The 18,099-nt window shown below is 41.7% G+C and overlaps 1 long non-coding RNA gene across 1 annotated transcript in view; it reads left to right on the plus strand.

Moving 5' to 3' along the window:
- Positions 1-18,099, plus strand: part of LOC129060664 (uncharacterized) — an 89,722-nt gene that overhangs the window by 5,056 nt on the left and 66,567 nt on the right. The window contains exon 2 of the long non-coding RNA XR_010140734.1: positions 3,973-4,013. This is a non-coding gene — a long non-coding RNA (uncharacterized LOC129060664). The remainder of the gene's footprint in view (positions 1-3,972; positions 4,014-18,099) is intronic.

Here is an 18,099-nt window from a genome sequence, read left to right on the forward strand (position 1 = left end):
CATGGTATTAGGAGACCAAGCGTGAGTCTTGGTGTCGCTGCCGATGTGCTGTGGTGTAAACGGTTTGGGTGTCAGTTTCTCAGCAGCAAAATGAATGTAATGCAAGGCAGGTGTTGCCCCCACCTTAGCACTGGGAAAGAGGGATGACTTGCCTATATTGACAGCCCCTTACTTCCTGTCCTCAGGTCCAGTCTTTCTAATGGACAGGGGACTTTGCATTCACCATGTGGTATGTGTACTTCTACTCATTGGAACTGAGCTTGCAAGCTCTTCTCTTTGGGTCTGGAGAGCCCCTGGCATTCTTTGTTTATTATGAGGAGCAGAATGACTGGACAACGCCAGCTCAATTCCAATGAGTAGAAGTACACATACCACATGGTGAATGCACCGTAGGCAAAGCCGTTTCCCTCATGGTGGTCGTGTCTGCCAGGTTATTATTTTAGCAGCCAGTCCTTTCACACTTTTGCACAATGGTTCCCTTTGAGGCAACTTACTATTTGTTGGTTACAAAGAGACAGCATTGCACTAGGGTGGCAGGGCTAGAAAAGCACTCTGAGTATGTCATCCTGAAGTGGTTGTGATCAGCTGCCCTCTCTAAGTCTATTGGGTTAAATAGCCAGGGTGTGGTAGCATAGGCACTCCGGAAGAGGTGAGGTGATCTGGACTTTGTGTGGTGTCTTGGCAAAGCTGCTGCAGACAGTGTTGAAACGAATGTCTTTTATTCTCCTTTCAAAGGCAACTTCCTTCTGTGTCAGTAACCTCTCTGACAAGAGCCTTGATCTTTGTGGGCACTTCTCCCAGAGTAGATTTTGGGAAAGATTTCGAGTGGCACCAACCCATATGAATTAATATTGTTCTATAAACTCCCACTATCTGGGATGAGATCTGGGGCTGGAAATTGGGCAGGGGGATCCCAAGGACTCCCAGGAACTCATGCCTCACTTCTGTCTGCACAGAGTCCTGTAGAGTGGAAGCAGTTACTGTTCTCAGGGGACGGCACAGGTGGCACCACGCATGTGGAATTAAAGTGTTCTTAGAAAACATCGAAGACATTAAAGGGATCATTACAATTTAAAATGGCATTTTGATAGTTTGATAGATGTATTCTCTGGTTCTGTTAATAACTGTAAAGTCTTAAACATAATGTGCTATTTAAAAATTGCCACATTCAAGCTGTTGTCTGTGCGTGTGTGTGCGCGTGCGTGCGTGTGTGAGCCAGAGCAGGCTCGCACATGCACACACGTGCTTAATGCTCACTTAGTATTGTCAAACTGTTTGTATTTTAATGAATGTATTTGTAATGGCAAGGGACATATTACAGATGCATTTTTCCTTCAGTTACCAGAAGCTTTTAAGGAGTCAGAAAATTTGAACTAATAGAGATAATGTTTTATGTAGTCCCTCAGTGCATCTGTTGAACATGTAGTCAAAGAAGTTCATTGAAATAAATGCTGCGGTTGAATTTTTAACAGCGGCTGCATAAATATGCAGCCATCTATAACCTTTATGCCTGTGGGAGCCAGGAAAATGATCTGTATAATTAACCCCTTGATTGATCTGGTCTTTCAGCTGTCAGGGTGGGAGGGCTGAATTCCCACACAGAGCAGGATGTACCCATAAACTCAAGGTGGCTGAATATTTTTTGGGGGAGAAGTTTCTTTGGAAGCACTAAGTGAGCATTCATTTGACCGAATCTTTAAATGATTCTGTATCCCTCAGTTTCTCAGTCTCTGCTGAAGGATTGGAAGGAACGGGGAAATCATCTGGGATCTCTGATTGGTCACTCGAATTCAGTAGGTGTGGCAGGTAGAGTTCTGAGATGGCCCCCAAGATTCCTACCCTCTGGTGTACACACCCAGTGTGGTCTCCTCTCCTGAGGGTGGGCAGGACCTGGGAATGGGATGGGACGTCACTTTCTTGATTAGGTTATATGACAAAGGTGATAACAGCATCAGCATTATGTTAAGTTACGTTACATTACTTTATGGCTCCATCTTAGCAGAGTGGAGAGATTCAGAACAGGAAAAACCTCCTACTGGCCTTGAAGGAGCAAACGGCCAGATTAGGAAGAAGACCACGTGACAGGGAGTGGCAGGTGGCTGCTAGGAGCTGAGAATAGGCCCTGGCTGCCAGCCAGCAAGAAAGTGAGGACCTCAGTCCTATAACCACAAGGAGCTAAGTTTTTCCCATGACCAGGGAATATGGAACCTGAAGCCTCTAGGGAGATTGCAGCCCTACCTTGATTTCAGCCTGAGGACATTCCAAGTAGAGGATCCAGTAACTGTGTCCTGACTCCTGATCCATGGAAACTGTGAGATAATGCATGTGTGTGTTTCGTGGTAACCTGTTATGCAGAGATAAAAAACTGAAGCAGTAGGTCCGGGGTGGGACCTGATAATTTGCATTTGTAATAAATCTTCAAGTGAGGCTGAGCTGCTAGTTCGGGGCCACACTTTGAGCACCGCTATTATAGTTTAACTTCCCCTGGCAGTTGATTTTATCTGTGATATCACAAATGGACACTCATTGTATGATTCTGGAATGTAACAAATGTTAACCAAAAGGGATTTAGCAATATGTTTTAAGCCTCAGCTAAATATAAGCCATATGGTTTAAGCCTTTAAAAATTATTTTAAATGTGGTGAACAAAATTAAACACAATGTATACTACTAGAAAAAGCAATTAGAGGCCAGGCTTGGTGGCTCATGCCTGTAATCCTAGCACTTTGGGAGGCTGAGGTGGATGGATTGCTTGAGCCCAGGAGTCCAAGACCAGCCTGGGCACCAGAGTGAGATCCTCTCTCTACTTCATGTAAAAAAGTGTGAAAAAAAAAAAAAAAAAAGAAAAAGCAATTGGAATCGGGGCTTACAAAATGAGAACAGGAAAATAACAAAGTGAGGTGTGAAGCTAGCATGCAAAATGCAAAAATCACTCTTAGTTCTCACCTATGTAAGCAAAAGAGACTTAAGGATTAATTGCCATTTTCTTTGTGAGAATCAAACCCCATTTATACTGCTTATGAACAAACTTTATATTGTAAACATACCTTGATTAAAAATTAAGTGATGATTTAGAACACCACATAAACTTTCTAATTTCCACCGTGATAGAGAGTGAGAAAGATGGGACACCCTTTTGTTATTATCCAAAATATTGGCAAATTCTCTGGCATTGCTGAATATATATGGGTAATAACGGCACTTCATTAGTAGGTAGAAAAATGGGTCCTGTGCCTCTAATTCTGTGCAACTATCTTCAACTATTTTTCCAACTCTTTTTGTGATCAAATTCTGCCTCTCTCCCTCTCTGCCCACTCTCTCTCCCTTCATCCTTACTTGTTTTTGTTGAGTAATTTTTGAAGTTAAAACATGCAGCTCCATTGAGATTTTCCTAGCAGAACAAAACAACTAGAGTTTTGCTTAATCCTGAGGCATTTTACTTCTCTCTTAGTAATCTTAGTCCCCTCTGGTATGATATGGGCTTACTGCTGTGACTCTATTAGCTGAACCATCTGGATTGTTGTTTTTTTTAATTTAATACTGCACCTATCATCACCCAAATATGAAAGTTCTGCTCTCTCCAGGCACCTCCATATCCGTATAAGGTATTTTATCTAGCTGTGCCAGGGGGATCCAAGGAAAAAGATATTAAACTTGATTTTGAAGCTATTTCTGAATATTGGTTGGTCTAATGACTGCCCTGCTCAGGTCTTTTGGAATAGAAAGTGTGAGTATGAGTGTGAGTGTGAGTGTGGTGGGTGGGACTGGGGCAGCTGTGAAGTGGAGGGTAGTCATAATCACTTGTAATGGGAGAGAGGGCCCAAGCCAGCACTGTGGAGATGTTTCTACTGCTGGGATATATATTGCATTCTTTTATTCGGAGCCAGAGGCAGGTACCCGACCAGGATATTCGTTCAGCCCTCTTGTAATGGTGACTTTATTTTTATAACTCTTTTTTTTTTCTTTTTGGAGATACAGAGATTCTTTTCTGCAGCTCAGACACCAGCCAGAAGGTAAGCATCCCTGGACCTTTAATTCCACGGTGGCACCCTTGCTAGATGCTGTTTCATTAACAAATGAGACTTTGCATGCGCCTGCTGTCTTTTCAGAGCCACATATCTCAGTCTGGGTGTTAAATTAGTAATTAAATATTTTATTCTTCTGGGTAAGATAGGGAAATAAGTATGATGTTTTTAAATCATTTTTATTATTTTATTATTTTTATTATTTATTATTATTATTTATAACTTCCTTCCGTTTTAACTTTCACTATTCTCCCTCATTAGCAAAGCTTTTTTTATTTTATTTTCTTCTTCTTCTTTTTTTTTTTTGGGGCGGGTGGGGACAGAGTCTTACTGTTTCTCAGGCTGGAGTGCAGTGAGTGGCGTGATCTCGGCTCACTGTAGCTTCTGCCTCCCAGGTTCAAGTGATTCTCATGCTTCAGCCTCCCCAGTAGCTGGGATTACAGGCACGCACCCCACAACAGGCTAATTTTTTGTATTTTTAGCAGACAGAGTTTTGCTGTGTTGGCCAGGCTGGTCTCCAACTTCCGACCTTAAGTGATCCATGCGGCTCGGCCTCCCAAAGTGCTGGCATTACAGGTGTGAGCCACTGTACCTGGCCTCATTAGCAAAGCTTTCAAACAAATAAAAACTTTGTGTTTGGGACAACTCATGGGGGCTGGGGAATCATAGATAAACTTGACCGACCTGTGTATGATTCTTCTGTGTAGAACCTGTAAGGTGGTTGGAGTGCTTGCGATGCTCTCTGTTTTGTGGATTAGAAGACGGAGGTACAGAGGCTTGTCATTTTCCCAGGTTAGGGGTGAGGACATTGGTCTACATTGCTAGTCTTCAGCTGTGCAGCCACCTTAGACAAAATTATAACCCAAATACTGTATTTCTGCTTTTCCTTGTGAATGTCAGTATAAGCATACCAGATGAAAGACTTACCCTAATATTTATGGCTTAAGAATCTGAATTGCATTTCCACTCTGGAGCAATTGTGGGCCCTTAATAGTCATGCTCTTTCACAGTGAAATATTTCTAGAAAGTCTATATTCAAATTGTAAAATACAGGCCAGGTATAGTGGCTCACACCTATAATCTCAGCACTTTGGGAGGCCATGGCCAGAGGACTGCTTGAGTGGAGTTGGAGGTTGCAGTGAGCTATGATTGCACCACTGCACTCCAGCCTGGGCAACAGAATGAGACCCTGTCTCAAACAAAAACAAAAATTAAAAATATTGTGTCCTGGCCAGGCACGGTGGCTCATGCCTGTAATCCCAGCACTTTGGGAGGCTGAGGCAGGCAGATCACGAGGTCAGGAGTTCGAGACCAGCCTGACCAAAATGGTGAAACCTGTCTCTACTAAAAATACAAAACTTAGCCAGGTGTGGTGGCACGCACCTGTAATCCCAGCTACTCAGGAGGCTGAGGCAGGAGAATCACTTGAACCCAGGAGGCGGAGGTTGCAGTGAGCAGAGATCACACCACTGCACTCCAGCCTGGGCGACAGAGGGAGACTTCTTCTCAAAAAAAAAAAAAAAGAAAATATTGTGTCCCAAGAAATTTATTAAACAATGGTGTTTTAGGTTTTTGTTGTTGTAGTGGTGGTTTTTTGTTTTTTTTTTTGAGACAGAGTCTTGCTCTGTTACCCAGGCTGGAGTGCAGTGGTGCAATCTCAGCTCACTGCAACCTCCAGCTCCTGGTTTCAAGCAATTCTTGTACTTCAGCCTCCAGAGTAGCTGGGACTACAGGCACCCACCACCGTAACTGCTATTTTTTTTTTTTTTTGTATTTTTAGTAGAGATGGGGTTTTGCCATGTTGGCCAGGCTGGTCTCAAACACCTGACCTCCAGTGATCCACCTGCCTCCCCAAAGTGCTGGGATTACAGGTGTGAGCCACTGCGTTGGCCAACAATGGTGCTTTGAAGGCAAGTAGTGTTAGGTCTATAGATGACGGTTAATAGAGATTGTAAGCTCTACTGATAAGTTTTGGGTTCTGATAAGCCCAACTCATCTAATGGATGGAGACACATTCTCTGTTAGAGGAACTTCTCTGATAATCTCTCTTGTCAGCACTGCTCCAGGCTTGTCAGGTTGTTGCCACTGGAAACATACAATTGGCTGGTGAAGAAGGTTGGGGTGGGTTATCGGAGTTGTGAGTTGCCTTTGGAGCGTAGCTCTGAGGTTTGAAATGTATTTGTTAATTAGTCTCATAAATGGCCTGTTTATCCATGGGCACATTCTATTTTTAACCTTCAGCCCAGTGTAAAATGATTTTGGAACATTTATCCAGGAATAGCTTTAAGAGCTTTGCTATAAGGAGACTGCCTGTGGCTTGGCGGTAGTTCGGCCTGGAGACCAGCACTGTTTAGAATACTTCTGAGCTCCTTCTGAATGAGTATTTGACTACATGGTGCGAAACAAGCCAGCTCAGTGGCTCCTATGCAGAGATGGAGATGATCCAGGCTGGACCAATCAGCTGGGAACTAAGGGGAAAGGAAAGGTTGGTATCCAGGAAAACAACTTGGAAGCAGGTAGGGAGATGTAACTTCATGAAACCAGCCAGAGATTTCAGCTCTTAGCCCATGATGGCATTGAATAGGTGTGAGGGAGAGACCATGTATGAGAAGCGACATCTCAATTTAATCTCTCCAGGGCAAGGTTTCCTGAGTTGTGTTGTGCCAAACATTAGAGTTTCTCAAGATATTAAGACTGTTTCAAGATCAAGTAAGCTTGACAAACTCTCTATATGATGTTCCTGTTTGGAAATCAAAATTCTTCTGAATAGAAATCTAATTACTTTGCTTAACTGACCATTTACTTCACTAAGTTGACCAAGAAAATACCTTTAGCTCTTAGTTAGCCTGCATACCAAGAAGATGTATGGACGTTCAATGGGTGACTCATCCTGTAATCTTGTGTTTTACTTCTCTTTGTCTCTAGATGAGTCTGGTGATAATAGGAGCATGGGCTATTGATATGGTTTGGCTCTGTGTCCCCATCCAAATCTCATCTTGAGTTGTTATCCCCATGTGTTGAAGGAGGGGCCTGGTGGGAAGTGATTGGATCACAGGGCGGATTTTCCCCTTGCTGTTCTCGTAATGGTGAGTGAGACCACTCACTCACAAGATTTCACAAGGTCTGGTGGTTTTAAAGTGTGGTACTTCCCCCTTTGCCCACGCTCTCTTTCCTGCCACCATGTAAGATGTGCTTTCTTTCTCCTTCATCTTCCACCACGACTGTAAGTTTCCTGAGGCTTCCCCAGTCATGTGGAACTGTGAGTCAATTAAACCTCATTTTCTTTTTAAATAACCCAGTCTCAGTTCTTTATAGCAGTGTGAAAATGGACTAATACAGCTATGTTACATTTTTGCAAGAGCCAAATACATTAACAGTGGCAGTCACTGTTCTCTCTTTGCCCTTTCATTTTTTTTTTTTAAATTTTTTTTCATTATTATACTTTAAGTTCTAGGGTACATGTGCACAATGTGCAGGTTTGTTACATATGTATACATGTGCCATGTTGGTGTGCTGCACCCATTAACTCGTCATTTAACATTAGGTATATCTCCTAATGCTATCCCTCCCCACTCCCCCTACCCCACAACAGGCCCCGGTGTGTGATGTCCCCCTTCCTGTGTCCAGGTGTTCTCATTGTTCAATTCCCACCTATGAGTGAGAACATGTGATGTTTGGTTTTTTGTCCTTGTGATAGTTTGCTGAGAATGATGGTTTTCAGCTTCATCCATGTCCCTGCAAAGGACATGAACTCATCATTTTTTATGGCTGCATAGTATTCCATGGTGTATATGTGCCACATTTTCTTAATCCAGTCTATCATTGTTGGACATTTGGGTTGGTTCCAGGTCTTTGCTATTGTGAATAGTGCCACAATAAACATACATGTGCATGTGTCTTTATAGCAGCATGATTTATAATCCTTTGGGTATATACTCAGTAATGGGATGGCTGGGTCAAATGGTATTTCTAGTTCTAGATCCCTGAGGAATTGCCACACTGTCTTCCACAATGGTTGAACCAGTTTACAGTCCCACCAACAGTGTAAAAGTGTTCCTATTTCTCCACATCCTCTCCAGCACCTGTTGTTTCCTGACTTTTTAATGATTGCCATTCTAACTGGTGTGAGATGGTACCTCATTGTGGTTTTGATTTGCATTTCTCTGATGGCCGGTGATGATGAGCATGTTTTCATGTGTCTGTTGGCTGCATAAATGTCTTCTTTTGAGAAGTGTCTGTTCATATCCGTCACCTACTTTTTGATGGGGTTGTTTGTTTTTTTCTTGTAAATTTGTTTGAGTTCATTGTAGATTCTGGATATTAGCCCTTTGTCAGATGAGTAGATTGCAAAATTTTTCTCCCATTCTGTAGGTTGCTTGTTCACTCTGATGGTAGTTTCTTTTGCTGTGCAGAAGCTCTTTAGTTTAATTAGATCCCATTTGTCAATGGGCAAGGACTTCATGTCTAAAACACCAAAAGCAATGGCAACAAAAGCCAAAATTGCCCTTTCATGTTTAACGTGACAAAATTTACCAATGTCTTCAGGCCCCATTGGTTAAGAAGATGAGTAGGATATTCTAAAACCCTGGAAACTTGGATCTTTGCTGGCAAATGCTACTCTTAGATGCTGAATAAAAGCATCAGGAAGAAATTATAAAGAACATTGTATATTTCTAGGAAGAACATTTTAGTTGGGGAAGAAAGCAATTTCTATCAATTTTTCTAAATTGTGACATAAAACACAACTTAAATATTACCTGTTTGTATAGGGATGCCTGATGTTCACCCACATCCAGCTTTCTTTTCTTTCAGAGCACACAGATGAATATTTATCTCCGTGTAGTTAGGTGGATCCACGTGACCAATTCCAGCCAATGCATCATGGGTGGAAGCAACATGTATAATTTTGCAGCCAGAGCATTTAATTGCAGGTGTGAGAATCTCCAACTCTCTTCCCTAACTGCCATGTCTTTTGAGGTTTTATGTTCCAGATGATGCCTGGATCTTTAAGTCTCTGTCTTGTGAAGGACAGGCAGTGGCTCTGGAGAGTCACTTGAATCCGCAGCTGACTCTGTGTAAAAGGGAAACAAACTTTTGTGTGTGTGTGATGCCAGAATGAGTTTTGTAGGTTTCAGTTATTGTAAAACCTAGCCTATTCTGAGTTTTTCTGATGGACTAAATGAGATAATCCAGGCCAACTTTTCTGAGACATAGTTTTCTCTTTTGTAAAGTGTGGCAAACATTTCTTAACATATAGTGTTGTGGGGATTAAATACCAAGAACACGTAAAACATTTAGCATGGTGCCCATCCCTAAAAAATTTCAATAACTATTAGAAGTTTAAGTATTATAATTATCTGTTGGCATATTTTCTGGCTACAAGTCTTTTATCAAATATATGATTTGCAAATATTTTATCTCAGTTTGTGACTTGTCTTTTAATTCTCTCAACAATGTCTTTCAAAGAGTAGGGTTTACATGTTTATCAGTTTGGCTTTTTTCATAAATTGTGCTTTTGTGTTATAACTTAAAATTTTTTGCCTAACTCAGAGTTACAAAAGTTTTATCCTAGGTTTCCTTTTAGAAGTTTTATAGTTTTAAGGTTTACATTTAAGTCACTGATTCATTTTGAGTTAATTTTTAAAATATAATGTGAAGTATAGATCTAGGTTCATGGTTTTTTGTATATGGATATCAAATTGTTCCAGAACTAATTGTTGAAAAGTGATTGTTTCTTCATCAAATTACCTTTGCACTTTTATAATAAAATCAATTGTTCATATATGTGAAGGTCTGTTTATGAAGTCTCTCTTCTGTCCCATTGATCTATTTGCTGATGTTAACACCAATGCTACATTGTCTTGATTACTATAGCTTCATAATAAGTCTTAAAATTAGCTGGTATTAGTCCTCCAAATTGTTCATCTCTTTCAATGTTGTTGGCTATTCTAGTTTCTTTGCACTTTCATATGAATATTAGAATCAGTTTGCCAATTTCTAAAAAAAGTCTAGTGAGATTTTGATTGGAATTGCATAGAATCTATGGATCTACTTAGGGAGAACTGACATCTTAACATTTAGTTTTTTGATCCATGAACATATTATATCTCTCTGTTTATTTAGATCTTTACTTTTTCTCAATAATGTTCACAGTTTTCAGTGTACTGGTCTTTCACAGCTTTTGTCAGATATATAGCTAAGAATTTTATACCTTTTGGTGTTATTGTAAATGTTACTATTTTTTGAATGTCAATTTCTGACTGTTCATGGTTAGCATATAGAGATACAATTGATTTGTATTTGATTTGTGTATTGTTCTGGAACTTTGCCACCTTGCTCAACTCATTTATTAATTCTTTTATGTTTTTAGTAGATATCATAGGATATTTTACATAAGTAAACATTTTATCTGTAAATAAAATAAATTATACATATTCTTTTCCAAACTGTGTGCCATATATTTTTCTTGTCATATTGCACTGGCCAGAACCTCCAGTACAGTATTGAATAGAAATAGTGAGAGTGGACATTTTTGTCTTATTTCTGACCTTAGCAGGGAAAACATTCAGTCTTATTTGTTGTTTTTGTGTGTGTGTGTGGGAATAGGGAGCAGGGTCTCACTATATTGCCCAGGCTGCAGTGCAGTGGCATGATCAGGGCTCACTGCAGCCTCAAACTTCTGGGCTCAGGTGATCCTCCCGTCTCAGCCTCTCGAGTAGCTGGGACTACAGGTGTGTACCACCACACCCAGATAATTACATGTGGGTTTCACTGTGTTGCCCAGGCTGGCCTCAAACTCCTGGGCTCAAGTGATCCTCCCACCTTGGCCTCCTAAAGTGTTGAAATTACAGGCGTGAGCCACTGCACACAGCTGGCATTCAGTCTTTTATCATAAAAAGCTGTAGGTTTTTCACAGATGTTCTTTATCAGGATGAGGAAGTTCCTTTCTATTTCCAGTTTGTTGAGGTTTTTCTGTTTTTTTGTTTGTTTGTTTGTTTTTAAATCAGGAATGGGTATTAGATTTTGTCAAATGTAATTTCTGTATCTGTTGATACCTTTAAAATCAATAGCCAGAAAAAGAAAGATAGTTTCCTTTTTTGACATGCAGAAATGATATTCAATTATTTATATAAATGCTTTTCTTCAGTTTCAAAGGATATTACACAATCAGCACCATGTAGTATTTCTTGTGTCTAGACCATTGTGACATATAAAAAAACAAAATTATAATTATATCACCTCCTGGAATTCATGATTTTTTCTTACCCAATCCCCACCTATTTCTTTTCCTGATTCTCTTATTTTTGTTAACAGCACTAGTATTTTTCCAGTTAGTTAGAATGAAATATTGGTTATTGCTGACTAAAACAGGAATTCTGGCAAGTAAGGGTTTTAATTTAGTTTAGTTAACAGTTAGTTTTGTGACCTTAGACAAGTGATGTTATCTGTTGCCTGATGGGTTAGTTGGTTCTCTGAGAAGCAGATGCCAAGATGGAGTTAGATGTGCAATGATTGATTTTAGGACATGACTGTGAGGGATAGTGGGAAGGAGCAGGAGAAGGTGGGAGAGACTTCAGAGTATGAGACAGGTCTGTCATATCTGAGAGAGAGGAGGAAGGAAGCAAGATTGGGTAGGAAGAGTTTCAGTCTAGGAAAGTTCTGTTCAACCTGATGGAGAGTCCTTGTGCCAAAATCACCTGTTAAAGGAGTCCTGTTTACAAGAAGTGGACCTTCATTAATACCCTCACTGTGCTCAGTCATCAGCTAGGGGCAGCCTAAGGGAAGTGTGGCCCCACTAGGAACTTGGGGATGGCTCCAGAAGTGCAGCTGCTGGGGTCCTCAGTCAGTTATGCTTCTTGCAACAGAATATCCAAGCAGCCCATTTGCGTTGCTAATGCACTTTATTTGATCACTTACAAAAACGACAGTATTGAACTTTAGGCTTAAATCGATAGTCCACAAATGTGTTTTATTTAGGAGTATAGTTTAACATTGTTTTTTAAAAAATTAGTTTTCAGCACCTAAAAATCTTCAATTTCATCTAAAATTTGCATGCATAGATTCTAGTTACACTGAGTCACATTTTTGCATGGCCACAGTCAACCAGGCCTGCAGAGAGGTTGTGCCCTTTAGGTGGGCCTCTCTACTTTGTCACTGTCTCCACCCAGTCGGCTTTCTTCATTTAAAGGTACCAACCAGGACACTGTGGTCAAATGGTTGGCTCTATTCAAAGGGTGTTGGGAGAGGGAATATTATAAAATGCTACAATTTAGAAAGGGAACAATAAAAAATGGTCAAAGAACATGAACAGATAGTTCCCAAATGACATAAACATGGCTACATTTTAAGCTACCCAATCTTATGATTAATATTTGCATATAGCTTTAATTATTTTCCTAAGATAATTTCTAGAAGTTAAGTTGTACATCTTTATAAGAGGTTGATGGGTGTTGATGAGTTACCGTCTAGAAAAGTTGTGTCAGTTTACACTTCCAACAGCAATGTATGAGGGGCTTATTTCCCTGAAGATGTGCAAACTCTGAATCATGATTTTTTTTTCATCTCTGCCAATTTTAGAGGGGACCAGGTTTCTTGTGATTGTTTTAATCTGTACTTGTTCTGTTACTAAAGGTCTGCATTCAGTTGCAATGAATCTTATTTATAGTGTCTGTTTTTCTAAAACAATGATTACTGGTTAATTTTTTATTAGTTGGGAAATTTCAAATTAATGATATTGTGATGCTTCTGTCAACTGATAGATGTTCCACTTTTGTCACTAAATATTTAGTACTGTGGCAGGGCATGTTAGTTTAAGGTGCTTTGAGAAGCAGATGTGAAGTAAGCACTAAAAGTATAATGACTTATCAGGAGGAAACACCTGTGTGAGGGAAAACAGAAGGCTCTGAATAAAGCCGAGAGAACCATCAGACCACAAAGCAAGTCTGATCCTGTGTGAAGAAGGGAAGGAAAGGAGGAAGGGAGGGTGAAAATGTTCAGCACAGTTGTTTGGGTGTCTTTGAGCCAAAGTTGTTTGTTAGGGGAGCTCCACATCTCCCAGGAACAGGCCTACCTTAGTATTTCTGTTGCATGGAGTTGTTGGCTATAGCAAGCCCATAGGAAGTATGACCTTGGCTATGGCCTTGAAGTCATGAAAGATTTCAGAGCACAGCAGCTGGGGTCCTTATGGTTAAGTAAGCTCCCTATATGAAGATCTGTGAGGTATAACTGATGCCTGAGTTGTCTTCACCAATGGGTGACTCTTCCAGTGGAGCAGGCTTGCTAGAATACTATTTGTAGGAGGGACTAAAGAGCCTCTTAAGGAAGAACTCATCAAAGGAAGAGATGGTCCGGCCCAATGAGCCAGGCACAGACACACTCATGATGGGGGAGCAGTTCTCAGTAGGGCTTCCTACCTAGCTCTCAGCTCCACCTCCTGGCCCAGCCCCAGGGAGGAACGAGGAGACCAGAAAGCCACAAGTAACAAACAAAAGAGCTGATTAATCTAAAATTCCTGGAAGACACAAGCAGCACCATTTTCATATTCTTCTTCTTTTTTTTGAGATGGAGTCTCACTCTGTCATTCAGGCCATAGCACAGTGGCGCAATTTCCGCTAACGACAACCTCCGCCTCCCAGGTTTAAGCAATGCTCCTGCCTCAGCCTCCTGAGTAGAATACCTGGGACTACAGGTGTGCACCACCATGCCTGGCTGATTTTTGTATTTTTAGTAGAGACAGGGTTTCGCCATGTTGGCCAGGCTGGTCTTGAACTCCTGACCTCAGGTGATCTGCCCGCCTCTGCCTCCCAAACTGCTGGGATTATAGGCGTGAGCCACCATGACTGGCCTCATGTTCTTTCTAACAGAGACAACACAAAAAGAGAAAGAAAGGTGCTGTATTCTTCCTACCTGTGTCCCAGAATCCTGAACAGCCGCCGGTGTGCAGGGCCTGGTGGGAAGTGACGTTGCTGCAGAAGCTGCAGTGCTGACCAGGAGGGCAGCATCCCTCAGAGAGAAGGTAGAGGGAGTCTGTGAGAGAGACAGCAAGGGGGCTGGGGGGTGGGGGAATTGGTGCAGTTCGGGGTGGTGTGGTAACTACCTCATAACAGGACTTCTTGATGGGCGACATGTGATGTTCCCTCTCAGAGATAATTGTGGCTGGAGGGCGAGAGTTCTGAGGGGCCAGTGGGGTAAATGCTTTTATTTAGAATTAAAATCAGTTTAGGGTATTGCTCAAGGACTCTGTATTATTAGGTTGGGCAAAGTTATGTCACAATAACAAATAACCCCCAAACACAGTGGTTAAAACAACAAAGGCTTATTTCTTGTTCACATTACTTCCGTGGTGGGTTGGCTAAGGGCTTTGTTCCACTTCATTCCCTTCTTCACATCAGGACCCAGTGCAACAGAGCAGTCACTTTCTGGAACATTGCTGGTGACCTGGCAGAGGGGAAAGAGAAAGAACATGAAGAAGCAGAATTTGACTGTAAAACTTTTGCCTGGAAGTGACACATGTTACACATCATTGGCCCTAACAAGTTACATGATGGCACCTGAGTTCAGTGGGGTGGGTAGTTTAGTCCCCCTGTAGGGTGCGGCAGAGAACAATGGTAAAGAGTAGTAAGGTCTACTCCAGCCCCTCCTTTGGGGGCTCCACCTCAGCTGTGTTCAGGCTTCCAGGCATTGACAGGAGGAGGTGAAAGAGGGAAGCGGTGCATGCTCAGCCCACTAACCATGTGGTGTCCTTTGCTGCCTCAGGGCACCACAGAGTCCCTACCAGCCAGGAGGCTCTCACCAGATGCGCCCCCTTGACCTTGGACCTCCCAGCTTCAAAAACTGTCATACAAGACACTCTGTCTTGCTCTCTTGAATTGCCTGTTCTGGTCGAAGCCAGCCAGCTTCTGCCATGTCATGAGAACACTCATGCAGCCCTGGGAAGAGGTCCACGTGGTGAGGAACTGAGGCCTCCTGCCAACAGCCAAGTGAAAGCACCATCCTGGCAGAGGACCCTCCAGCCCTCATTAAGTCTGTCAAGCCTTGAGGTGAATGAACCAACGCTATGAGTGTAACTTCCCGAGAGACTCTGAGCCAGAACCACTCAGCTAAGCCACAGTAACTGTGAAATAATCATGTATTACTGTTTTAGGCCAGCAAGTTTTGAGAGAATTTATTATGTGGTAATGGATAACTAACACAGTTGTGCTTGTTATGTTTGGTACTCAATCATTTTTACCACCACCACATCAGTACACTGTAGTAGAAAATAAATTGTATGCATTAAACCATTTCTTTTTCCCTGATGAATTAGGCTGGGAAAAGTGACCATCAGAGATTTTTAAATGATCCGAATGATTGCATTAAACATCGCTTATTAGTCTGCTAGGACTGCCATAACAAAATACCACATACTGGGTGGCTTAAACAACAGAACTTCATGTTCTCACAATTCTGGAAGCTGCAAGTTCAAGATCAAGGCATCAGCAGGGTTGGTTTCTTCTGTGGCCCTGGTTTGCAGATGGCCATCTTGCTATGTTCTTACATGATCTTTCCTCTGTGTGTGTCTGTGTCCTAATCTCTTCTTACAAGACACCAGCCATATTGGATTAGGGCCTACCCATATGACCTCATTTTACCTTAATTGCCCCTTTAAAGGTCCTATCTATAAATCTATAAATACAGTAACATTCTGAGGTTACTGGGGGCTAGGACTTCAACATGTAAATTTTTGGGGCACACAATTTCGCCAAGAACACAGCACTACCAGCATTTCCTTCTCTCCCTCCCTTCCTTTCTCCCTCCCTTCCTTTCTCCCTTTCTTTCTCTTTCTTTCTTTTCTTTTCCTTTCCTGTCCTTTCCTTTCCCTTCCTTTCCTTTCCTTTTCCTTTTCCCTTCCCTTTTCTTTCTTTCTTTCCTTCTTTTTCTTTCTTTCTTTCTTTCTTTCTTTTTCTTTCTTTCTCTCTCTCTCTTTCTTTCTTTTTCTTTCTTTCTTTCTCTCTCTTTCCCTCCCTCCCTTGCTTCCTCTCTTCTCTCTCTCTCTTTCTTTCTTTCTGAAGGAGTTTTGCTCTTGTTGCCCAGGCTGGAGTGCAATGGCACGATCTTGGCTCACTGCAACCTTTGCCTCCCAGGTTCAAGTGATTCTCTTGCCTCAGCCTCCATAGTAGCTGGAACTACAGGCGTGTGCCACCACACTTGGTTAATTTTTTTGTATTTTTAGTAGAGGTGGGGTTTCACCATGTAGGTCAGGCTGGTCTTGGACTCCTGACCTCAAGTGATCCAACCACCTCGGTCTCCCAAAGTGTTGAGATTACAGGTGTGAGCAACTGCTCCCAGCCTATCATTTCATGTAGAGCATTCAACTGGAAAAACCCAGTAATATATCTTATATTATAGACTGTCCTAATTGTTCACTTAAAGGTCTGAACACCTTTTTTTAAAAATCATATTAAACCAGGTTCTCTTTAGAAGACTAAAAAAAAGAAGAAGGCAGTTCTACCAAATTGTTTCAGGCATCTCTCTCTTCTTCTGCTATATAAGTATAATCATGCTAAGCTTATTTCTACTTTAAGGACATTACACTAGCTGTTCCTTCTTCCTAGGGAACTTTTCTCCCAGATGTTTGCAAGACTAGACTTCTCCTGTCATGTAGATGTCAGCTTTCAAGTCCCTTCCTCAGAAGTGTCTTTCCTGTTTCTAATCTGCAGTGGCCTTGTCCCCCCACTCCCAGCTCTCGTGTTTCACCATCTTCTGTTTTCTTTGTGGCACCATGTCTATCAGAAAACATATTCTATCTGATAATTCTGGTTTACTGCTTATGTATTTATTGTCTGTGTTCCTTCACTAGAACACAAGTTTCATATTTATCACTCTAGGCTTTTATTGTCAACCATGTTCACAGGCTTTAGTGATAGGGTAGTGGATTGGACACGGGGAAGGAGAAGGGGAGGGGAACAAAAACTGCCTGGACAGGGCAGATGCCAAGAACACCTGGGGCATGGAATTAGGAAAAGGAGGTTTGTAGGTTTGTAGAGGAAACATTTCTGAAGGGCCACAAGATGTGTGACAATAAGAGGGGAAAAGAACAACACTTTTAAAGAAGTGCTATTGGGTGTGTTTATGTTCCTTGAGAGATTCAGGAAAAGATGAAAGTACTCTTTAATTATTTTGATTGCAGTAATGTGTATATATGACCATGACCATGATGCCCTATGTAAAAAGTAGCCTGAATTTCACAACCCAAGAGGTAGGCCTTGTTAGAACACCGTCCTCTGCGGAAATTCTGGTTTTGTGTATCAGTCTCTATAAGGGTAGTCTCTAGAATAATATATAATTACTTTTGGGTCTCTATAACTAAGGATTCTGGAACAACCCCTCACTCTGCTGCCAGTGGGGCTAAACAGTACTCAGCACATAATGAGAACTGAAGAGATGTTAGCTCCTAGGGAGACTGCAGTGTTCATGAGCCAGGCAGAAGGAAGATGGTATAGATGGTATTGGGGAGGCAAACTGAGGCTCTCCCCCAATAGTAGGTCAATGGGGGAAATACTGGGGAGGAAGAGAGGGAGGGAGGGAGAGAGAGAGAGAGAGAGAGAGAGAGAGAGAGAGAGAGAGAGAGAGAGAGAGAGGTGGCTCTTATTTGATAATTTAAAGTATTATTATTGGACTTGATCTTTTGGGAGAATACAGTGAGAAGAGAACATTCTAGAAAATGACTGTTTGTTGAAATAGGGGCAGAAAGACCTGGTACTACTGGTTCCCCAACCTTTTAACTTGTAAAGAGTCATGGGTTAATATGCTGCCCTATGCATCTTAAGTGTACCCAGGGCATTTTGGTAGTTAAGTGTCAAGGAAACTGTCTGAAGGTCCGCAAATGGGATATTTAGAATGCCTGACTGAACAGATAGACCTCTGCCCAAGAGCCTGATGATGAGTAAGCAGCCACTTTGGCAGATGGCCAGGGCAAAGGGTTCCAAGTCTGAGTACCCCTGATGAGAATGTCTCATCATTTGAGATTTGAGATTAAAACTCTAAGGACTCAAACTTCTTGGTGCACCGTTTGCATCCCTGGTTGGGACAGGCC

This window comes from Pongo abelii, chromosome 6 (assembly GCF_028885655.2).
Source record: "Pongo abelii isolate AG06213 chromosome 6, NHGRI_mPonAbe1-v2.0_pri, whole genome shotgun sequence".
Taxonomy (NCBI): domain Eukaryota; kingdom Metazoa; phylum Chordata; class Mammalia; order Primates; family Hominidae; genus Pongo; species Pongo abelii.